At 39.4% G+C, this 9,923-nt stretch overlaps 1 protein-coding gene across 1 annotated transcript in view; it reads left to right on the top strand.

The window, feature by feature from the left end:
* The window catches only part of PRKCE (protein kinase C epsilon), a 449,749-nt gene that overhangs the window by 294,419 nt on the left and 145,407 nt on the right, over window positions 1-9,923 (top strand). The gene's annotated exons all lie outside the window — the stretch shown is intronic.

Genomic DNA, 9,923 nt, shown 5'->3' with positions numbered 1-9,923 from the left:
ACTCTCTTCATGGCATGGTGGGGACGGAAGCCCAAATGCAGAAGCCGAGTTGAAACTAGAGGGAATGGTATTTTCAGAATGCTTTCTGTAATTAGGAAAAAGTGGAAAAGGAGAGAGGAATGAGCCAGGAGGGAGAGGGGACCATTGATATAGCAGGGGCAGTGAAGGGATGGGCTGTGGGAAGAGAGATGGAGGGAAGGCCTCAAGATGAGGCATGGATGCTGGCAGGTTGGCCGTGTCAGGGATAGGCATGCAGGAGAAGGGTAGGGGGAAAGTGGTCATTTAAGTCCCGAAGCTGTTGAGAGCATTGTTTTCTGAAGGAGGAGATCCTTTTGACATTAAAGTGAGAGGTTGGGGTGGGGAAGGTGTGAGGAGGGTGATGAGGCTGAAAACAGCTATGCTGGGAACAGAGGGTCGGAAAGTGCTGACCATTGACACACCTGGTGTCTTCCTGTGTGAGGTTCCAAGACAGTCACACCTCCCTTTCTAGTATTCTAGAACACAACCTCGAAAGAAACAGGGCCTGCCTGAAGTCTTTTTTGACGCTAAGTGACATTAAAAGGAAGAGGAAGAAAATACAGAATAGGAATCTTGAATGTTTTGAGCAGAAGAATGCTGAATTTTTGGAAAGTTGCAAGGGGTTTCCAGGAAGCATAGAGCCTGCTTGGATGGGACTCTGATGAGGCCATGTCTGGGTTTTTGTAAATATATTAATTATTGATCTGTCTAGGGAATTCAAATGAAGATACCATCATCTCATAAATATTGATATTTTAAGAAAGCAGCACAGACACCCAGACGTCACTGTTAAGACTGTGGGTTCCTGGATGACCCTGGAAGAGGCAGGGCCCAGAGACGGTGTATTCAGCTCTGTTTTGGCAGGAAATGTTCTTGTGCCTGCTCAACTGAAGGATGAGAGAATGAGGCCGCCTAGAGCAAGGATACCTGTTCATAGGATCCCTGGGAAACGTGAGGGAATCGGGCCACATGGAGACTGGAAGGTGAAGGCTGTTGAGAATTTAGGGCCCTCAGCAAAAGTTCATAGATTTTCTCTTTCCTGTTTCTCTATTATCCTGACTTGGCCATTTTCCCCTTGCTTCCCTCATACTCCTGTGACCCAACTCGACTCTTCTTGATCTTCCCTTCCCTTCCCTTCCTGTCCCTCTCCTCCCCTCTCTTGACTTTATTTTTTAGAGCAGTTTTGGGTTCATAGCAGAAGGCACAGAGATTTTGCATATACCCTCTGCCCCCACATACATTGAGCCTCCCCCACCATCAACACCTACCACCAGTAGTACATTCGTTACTATTGTTAAACCTACATTGACACATCATAATCACCCCATGTCCAAAGTTTGTGTTGGGGTTCACTCTTAGTATTAGACAGTCTATGAATTTATAAATATATAATGACATGTTTTCACCTTTACAGTACCACATAGAATGTTTTCACTGCTCCCCAACCCTCTGTGTTTACTTCTCTCTCTTGATCCTTTCTCAGCCTCAAGTCCTTTTGCCCATGCAGACTCCTTTGTGCTGTGGAGAGGGTCATGCTGAAAGCGGCCAGCATGAGCTAGGGCAGAGTCCCGTCTTGCCCAGGTTTAAGCCTGTTCTGCTGCTATTATTACTTAGAAAAATAAATCAAGATTTAGTGACCCCCATCATGCATGGAAGGTCAGCTGGGCAGCAGGCAATTGGCCAGTCCTAGTCTCTGGAAAGCTTCGGATGTTGTTTCTAGTGTAATCAGGACTCCCAGTCCCTTATCTGGTGACAGTTGGTTCCCATTGTGACCCCGTAGAGCTACCCCTCTACCCTCCCTTTCTTGTCTTCTGCCCGAAACTCTTCAGTCACTCTGCCACTCCTACCAGCTCCCATTACACAACTACACAATTTCCTGCTCGCAATCCTTTGTTCTCCGTCTCCGAGCATGGCGTGGCTGACTGTAACCTGTTGTGAAATCAAGCCATTGCCCTGGCTCATCCTCAAGGGCCAAATCAGCCTAACATAAGAAATTTCTGCGGGACACATGGGCCTGCCTCTTTCCTCAAGCATGGCTTTATCATTGTTCTCAGAACCTTTTCTGCTCTCCTTGGAAGAATTTCCAACAACGTGACCCACCTCACTGCAGTCCTCGCTTTAATCTCAGCTATGAAAAGGTTAGAAATGTGGAAGCGAAAATGAAAGCCAGCATGCCTGAGCCTCCGTCTGTCCTAAGGATGACCCTGTTGCTACAGCATCACCCAGCACATAGTAGGAGCTCAACAAATGTGATGAAAATTTATGTCATAGTAGTGGAATGATTCTCCTTTTAAGAGCCACATCGAGGCTGCTCTGTTTCTTCCAAGCACAATTCATCCAGGCAAACCCGACTGAAAAAGAATACTAAGGGGCAGCCTGGAAAGAGAAGCCTTACAGACGCCCTAGGGCTACAAGTGGCAACCCAGCTCTGGTGGCTGCAGTGCTCATCAATAGTCATGGGATGGGGAAGGGTGGGAATTTGGATGCTTTGTTAGGCCCACATTACTGTGAATGAACCTCAGGTTTCTTCTGGTTCCAACTGGCACAGCCACTTTCTTGTACTGACTGGTCTGCAGGTTTCTGGTGTCACCGCCCCCAGCTTCCAGGAGTTTCAATATGGCTGCCTGAATTATCTCAAGTTGCCTTTCCTCAGCCACCTTTGCTTTCATGTTTCCAGACTTTTCAAAGCACTGTCAAATCAGTCTCATGACATGCATTTTAACTGATATGTCATTTGGATTTTTTTTTATATGTTAAGACAAGTACACAGATCTCCCAGAGAAATAAACAGAGTTTTAAAAAATGAAAAACGAAGTCCTCAAAGACCATTTCTGTTTTGCTGACCTGCCAAACCAAGCTAATTGCTTCGTTGGTATGGATGGATCCAGCTTTTCAACACCAGAGGGTGCCAGTAGTTAAGTTATGTACCCAAGCTACCCTTGCTAAGAAATTCTCTCTTAATTTGGTCACTTCATTCCTGTCTTTTCTGTCACCTCGTGAAGAGACAGAGAAGACTTTTATGGGGTTGGTTGGTAGGCAGGTGCAGGTAAGGTGAATTGAGTAACAAAGGGGAGCTGTTGCTAAGGGGCATGAGAAATGGGACAGAATTCAGAACAGAATGCTGTTGCCTGGAGTACGCGATGGGCCTGAAGATTTTTCGGCATCGTTAGTAATAACTCAGTTCATAGAGTCAGCACCATGGCTTGGCTGAGGTGGAGCTTTCTTGTTTGTTTATATTGTATGAGAAAGCCCTTTCCCACCAGCACAGCACCCCCAAACCCTGACCTGTGGTTCTGTGGGCATCTTCAGCACCACAGCTCAGTTGAATACTTCAGGCGTGGGTTAGGGTCAGAGGCATGGGGAGGGAGGGGAAGGTGGTATCTGAGTTGTCCCTCCCTCGAGGCCAGTGATCAAGCCTTGCAAGGCTGGCAGGAGGTCTGGCCATCCTTCCTGGTTTCATTCCAGAAATGAATATGTATGTATGTATGTATGCATGCATGCATGCATGCATTCGTATGTATATGTGTGTGTGTGTATGTGTAATAGACTTTAATTTTTAGAGCAGTTTTAGATTCACTGCAAAATTGAGGGAAAGGCATGGAAATTTCTCATTATACTCCCTACGCCGACACACAGATAGCCTCCTCCACTATCAACATCCCCTACCAGAGTAGTGCATTTATTATAGTCAGTGAACCTACACTGACACATCATTATCACTCAGTTTACATTAGGGTTCACTCTTGGTATTGTACATTCCATGAGTATAATGTCCTGTCATACAGAATGGTTTCACTGCCCCAAAAATCTCGTGTTCTGACTACTCATCATTGCCTCCCCACCAGTCCCTGGCAAATCCTGATCATTTTACTGTCTCTATAGTTTTACTTTTCCAGAATGTCATATAGTTGGAATCACAATATATATTTCACACTGGTTTCTTTCATTTAGTTAATATGCATTTAAGTTTTCTCCATGTCTTTTCATAGTTAAATAGCTAATTTATTTTTAGTGCTGAATAATATTCCATTGCATGAATGCACCACAGTTTACTTAGCCATTCACCTACTGAAGAACATCTAGGTTGCTTCCAAGTTTCGGCAATTATGAATAAAACTGCTGTAAACATCAATGTGCAGATTTTTGTGTGGGAATATGTTTTCAGCTCATTTTGGTAAATACCAGGAATGTGATTGCTGGATGATATGCTAAGAGTATGTTTAGTTTCGTTAAAAACCACGAAACTGCCTTCCGAAGTGGCTGTACCTTTTTCCATTCCCACCGGCACTGAACAAGACTTCCTGTTGCTCCACATTCTCACCAGCATTTTGATGTTGTCAATGTTTTGGATTTTTGGCCACTCTCTTACGTGTTTAGTGGTTTCTCATTGTTTTAATTTGCAATTTCCTAATGATGTGGAACATCTTATATGCTTTTATGACATCTGCATATCTTGTTGGTGAGGTTTATACTCAGGTTTTTTGCCCTTTTTTTAATTGGGTTGTTCATTTTCTTATTGTTGAGTTTTGAGAGTTCTTTGCATGTTATGGGTAACAGTCCTTTAGCAGATGTATTTTTTGCAAATATTTTCTCCCAGTCTGTAGCTTGTTTTCTTATTCTCTTGACAATGTCTTTTTCAGAGCAGAAGTTTTTTAGTTTAATGAAGTCCAGCTTATCAATTATTTCTTCATCGATAATGCCTTTGGTGTTTTATTTAAAAAGTCATCGCCATACCTGAAATCGCCTAGATTTTCTCCTATGTCATCTTCTAGGAATTTCATAGTTTTGAGTTTTATGTTTAAGTCCCTGATCCATTTAATTTTTGTGAAGGGTGTAAGGTCTGTGTCTAGGTTAGCTTTTTTGCATGTGGGTGTCCATTTGTTCCAGCACCATTTGTTGAGAAGATTGTCTTTGCTCTCTTGTATTGCCTTTACTCCTTTGTCAAAGATTAATTGTATATTTATGGGGGTCTGTTTCTGGGCTTTTCCTTCTGTTCTATTGATCTGTTTGTATATTCTTTCAACAGTACACACTGTCTTTATTGCTGTAGCTTTTAGTAAGTCTTGAGGTCAGATAGTATCAGTCCTCCAATTTCCTTCTTTAATATTGTGTTGGCTATTCTGGGTCTTTCGCCACTTCATATAAACTTTAGAATCAGTTTGTCAATATCCACAAAATAACTTTCTGGGATTTTGAGGTTGAATCGAATCTGTAGAAGACGTTGGGAAGAACTGACATCCTGACAACATTGACTCTTCTTCCTACCCATGAACATGAAGTAACTTTCCATTTATTTAGTTCTTTTAAAATTTCTTTTATCAGAGTTTTCTGGTTTTTCTCATATAGATCTTGTACATATTTTATTAGATTTATACCTAAGGATTTCATTTTTTTTAGATGCTAATGTAAATGATATTATGTTTTTAATTTCAAATTCCACTTGATCATTGCTGGTATATAGGAAAGTGATTGAGTTTTGTATATTAGCCATGTATCCTGCAACTTTACTATAATCATTTATTAGTTTCAGGAATTTTTTCGTCAGTTCTTTCAGATTTCCTCTATAGACAGCCATGTCATCAGTTTTATTTATTTATTTTATTTCTTTCCAAATCAATATGCCATTTATCATCTCCTTTTCTTTGGCTGGTACTTCCAATACAGTATTGAGAAGGAGTGGTTGCCTTCTTCCTGAAACTAGAAAGCTTCTTATTTCTCACCATCAGGCTGGTGTTAGTCAGAGGGATTTTGTAGATGTTTTTTATCAAGTTGAGGAACTTCCCATCTGTTGCTTGGTTTCTGAAAGATTTTGTCATTAATGGGTATTGAGTTTCGTCCAATGCTTTTTCCACATCTATTGATAGGTTTAGTGACTTTTTTTATGTTTAGCCTATCAATGTGATGAATTACATTACTTGATTTTCAAATGTTGAACCAGCCTTGCACACCAGAGATAAATCCCATTTTGTCTTTTGTACACTGTTGGATTTAATTTGCTAATATTTTCTTGGGGATTTTTACATCTATATTTACATCTGAGAGATATTGGTCTGTAGTTATCTTTTCTTGTAGTGTCTTTGTTGGTTTTGGTAATAGAGAAATGCCGGCCATAAAAAGTTAGGAAATTTTCCCTCTGCTTCCATCTCTAGGAGATGTTGTAGAGAATTGGTATATTTTATTCCTTAAATGTTTGGTAGAATTCACCAGTGAACCAATCTGGGCCTGGGACTATCTGTTTTGTAAGGTTATTAATTTTTGATTCCGTTTCTTTAATAGACATATGCCTTTCATATTGTCAATTTCTTGTGTGAATTTTGGTAGATTGTGTCTTTCAAGGATGCTTTTGCTATATCCTACTAATTATAATAAGTTATATTTTTATTTTTAATCCGTTCAAAATATTTTAAAATTTATATTGAGATTTATTCTTTGACTTGTGTTATTTAGCAGTGTGTTATTTAATTTATAAGTATTCCAGCTATCTTTTCATTAGTTGCAAAGATTTTCCAACTATCTTTTCATTATTGATCTCTAATTTACTTCCCCTGTGGTCTGAGAGCAGACACTGTATGATATCTATTCTTTTAAATTTATAAGGTGTATTTTATGCCTTAGAATATGGTCTGTCTTCGTAAATGATCCATGTGAGCTTGAAAAGAATGTGTATTTTACTGTTGTTAGATGAAGTAGTCAGTAGATATAGTAATCAAATCTATTCAGTTGATTGATGGTGCTGTTGACTTCAACTATGTCCTTACTGATTTTCTGCCCTCTAGATCTGTTCTTTTCTGAGAGAAGGGTGTCGAAGTCTCCAGTCATATTAATGGACTCAGCTTTCTCCTTGCAGTTCTATTTTTGCTTCACATATTTTGATGCTCTTTCGTTAGGTGCATACACATTAAGGATTTAATGTCTTGGAGAATTTGCCCCTTTATCATTATGCAATGTCCCTTATTATCCCTGATGACTTTCCTTGCTCCGAAGTCTGCTCTGTCTGAAATTTATATAGCTATTCCTGCTTTTTAAATTAGTGTTAGCATGATATATCTTTCTCTGTACCTTTAATTTTAATCTATATATGTCTTATATTTCAAGTGCATTTCTTGTAGGCGGCGTATAGTTGGGTCTTATTTTTTGATCCACTCTGACAGTCTCTTTTAATTGGTGTATTTAGACCGATGACGTTTAAAGTGATTATTGATATAGTTATATTAATAACTACCATTTTTCCTGCTATTTTTCATTTGATGCCCTCGTTCGTTGTTTGTTTTTTGTTTGTTTGTTTTTATCTCAGTCTTTCTGGCTTTTGTGGTTTTAATTGAACATTTTGTATGATTCCATTTTCTCTTATCATATCAGACTTTTTCTTTTTAACTTATTTTAGCGACTGCCCTAGAGTTTGCAATATACATTTACAACCAATCCAGTTCACTTTCAAATAACACTCTAATGCTTCATAGTGCAGGTACCTTATAATAACAAAATGATCCTATTTCCTTTCTCCCACTCCTAGTACCATTGCTGTCATTCATTTCACTTATATATAAGCATATATATTTATATATGTAATACAGATAAGCATACATAATTGAATACACTGTTGCTCTTATTATTTGGAAAATTGTTATCTGTTAGATCAATTAAGAATAAGAAAAATAAGTTTTTATTTTAATGTCACTTATTCCTTCTTTGATCTTTATGTAGAGCTGGGTTTCTGACCTACATCATTTTCCTTCTCTCTGAAGAACTTCCTTTAATATTTCTTGCAAGGCAGATCTACTGGCAACAAATTCCCTTCATTTTTGTCTGAGAAAGTCTTTGTCTCTCTTTCACTTTTGAAAGATGATTTTACAGGGTACAGAATTCTATTTTGGTGTTTTTTTCTCTCAATTCTTTTAAATATTTCACTCCACTCTCTCCTTGTTTGCATAGTTTCTGAGGAGAAATCTGATGTAATTTTTATCTGTGCTACTCTGTAGGTAAGGTGTTATTTCCTTCTGGCTTCTTTCAGGATTATTTTTCTTTATCTTTGATTTTCTGCAGTTCATATATGATATCCCTAGGTGTCGTTTTTTATTTTGTGTGTGTGTGTGTGTGTGTGTGTGTGTGTGTGTGTGTGTGTGTGTCGGGGAGATTTGGTCATTTATCCTGCTTGGTGTTCTGTGAGATTTCTGGATCTGTTGTTTGGTGTCTGACATTAATTCAAGGATGTTCTCAGTCATTTTTGCTTCATATATTTCTTCTGTTCCTTTTTCTCTCTCTTCTCCTTCTGGCATTCCCATAACACATATGTTATACCTCATGGTCCCACAGTTCTTAGATATTCTGTTCCCTTTTTTTTCAGTCTTTTTTCTCTTTGCTTTTCTGTTTCGTAAGTTTCTACTGACATATCTTCAAGCTCTGACTATTTCCTCAGCTATGTCCATTCTACTAATGGGTCCAGCAGTGGCGTTCCTCATATCTGTTACAGTGATATTGATCTCTAGCATTTCCTTTTGATTCTTTCTTAGAATTTCCATTTCTCTGCATACATTGCCCATCTGTTTTTACATGCTCTCCACTTTATTGATCAGAGCCCTTAGCATATTAATCATAGTTCTTTTAAATTCCTGGTCTGATAATATCAGCATCCCTGTCATGTCTGGTTCTGACTCTAATGCTTGTTCTGTCTCTTCAAACTTAAAAAAAAAAACAATTTTTGCCTTTTAGTATGCCTTGCGATTTTTTTCTTAATAGCCGGACATGATGTACTGGGTAAAAAGAACTGTAGTAAATCAACCTTTAGTAATGTAGTGATAAGGTATGGAGGGAAGAGAAGTGTTCTGTCGTCCTATGATTAGACCTCAGTCTTTCTGTGAGCCTGTGCCTCTGAACTATAAGTTCAGGGTTTTCTCCCCTCTTAGGTGGGACAGGATGGCTAGAGTGGACTGGAGTTGGGTATGTCCTTTCTCCCACATGGAAGGCTAGAGCATGCTGGCCCTGGGTATTTTTCTTCCCCCAGGTCAGTTAGGATCTGATAAAACTACAGTAGTTTGGGTTCTGTTAAAATAGTTTCTCTTGATGACAGGCCTTGTTAAGAACTGAGTGCTCTGGTGTATTTTAAAAAATTCCCTTTTCCCTCCTTCTGCTAGAAGCATAAGGAGCTTTTCTCTAATATTCACTATGAGAACCTGGTTGAACTTCTAGAGGTGAAACTCACAAAGTGTAGGGGCTCCCTCTGACTGGGCCTGCCTAGTTTTTGACTCTCAGACTTTGCCACTCTGAGACTCCAGCATTTGTTCATTTCAATTCAGATTTTCGGACCCAGCAATGGTTCCCTCAGAAATTGGTGTGGGAGGAGTTTCTGCTCCGATAAGTGGTGATTCTCTATAGCTGTTTGTCTGTCTCTCCTATTTTGGGGGCAGCAGTTTGCCCTGTGACCTTATTCTCTTTTAAATCTTAGAAGAGTTGTTGATTTTTCAGTTTGTCCAGCTTTTTACTTGTTAGGACAGAGTGATGACTTCTAAGCTCCTTACAGGCTGGACTGGAAACCAGAATTGTTTGTTTTCTCCTTTGATGTCCCGCACCAAGGACAGCTAAGTGATGCGGGCAAAACGAAAACATTCGAGCATGGCCTTTTCTCCTTTGAAATTGAATTTTAGATTTGAAAGGTGCCTTGGAGGTCACCTCATTCAATCTCCTCATTTCCATTTTCAGATGAGCATCTTGGTAGGCTCTGCCAGGGCGTTCTTCTCTGGGTACTATTCCCACATTTTAGCAGAGTAATAAAGTAGACTGTGTACATGTGACCCATTTGGGTTCACAGTCCAAATGAACTCTCTTCAGATAAACCAATTAAGTTCTTCCATGGTCTGTTCCTGAAAGGAAATTTAAATGTGATATTTATTTAATTGATAAACAGTGGT

Source organism: Pteropus alecto, unplaced genomic scaffold (genome assembly GCF_000325575.1).
Source record: "Pteropus alecto unplaced genomic scaffold, ASM32557v1 scaffold131, whole genome shotgun sequence".
NCBI lineage: Eukaryota > Metazoa > Chordata > Mammalia > Chiroptera > Pteropodidae > Pteropus > Pteropus alecto.
This window is presented reverse-complemented; position numbering and strand designations above follow the sequence as displayed.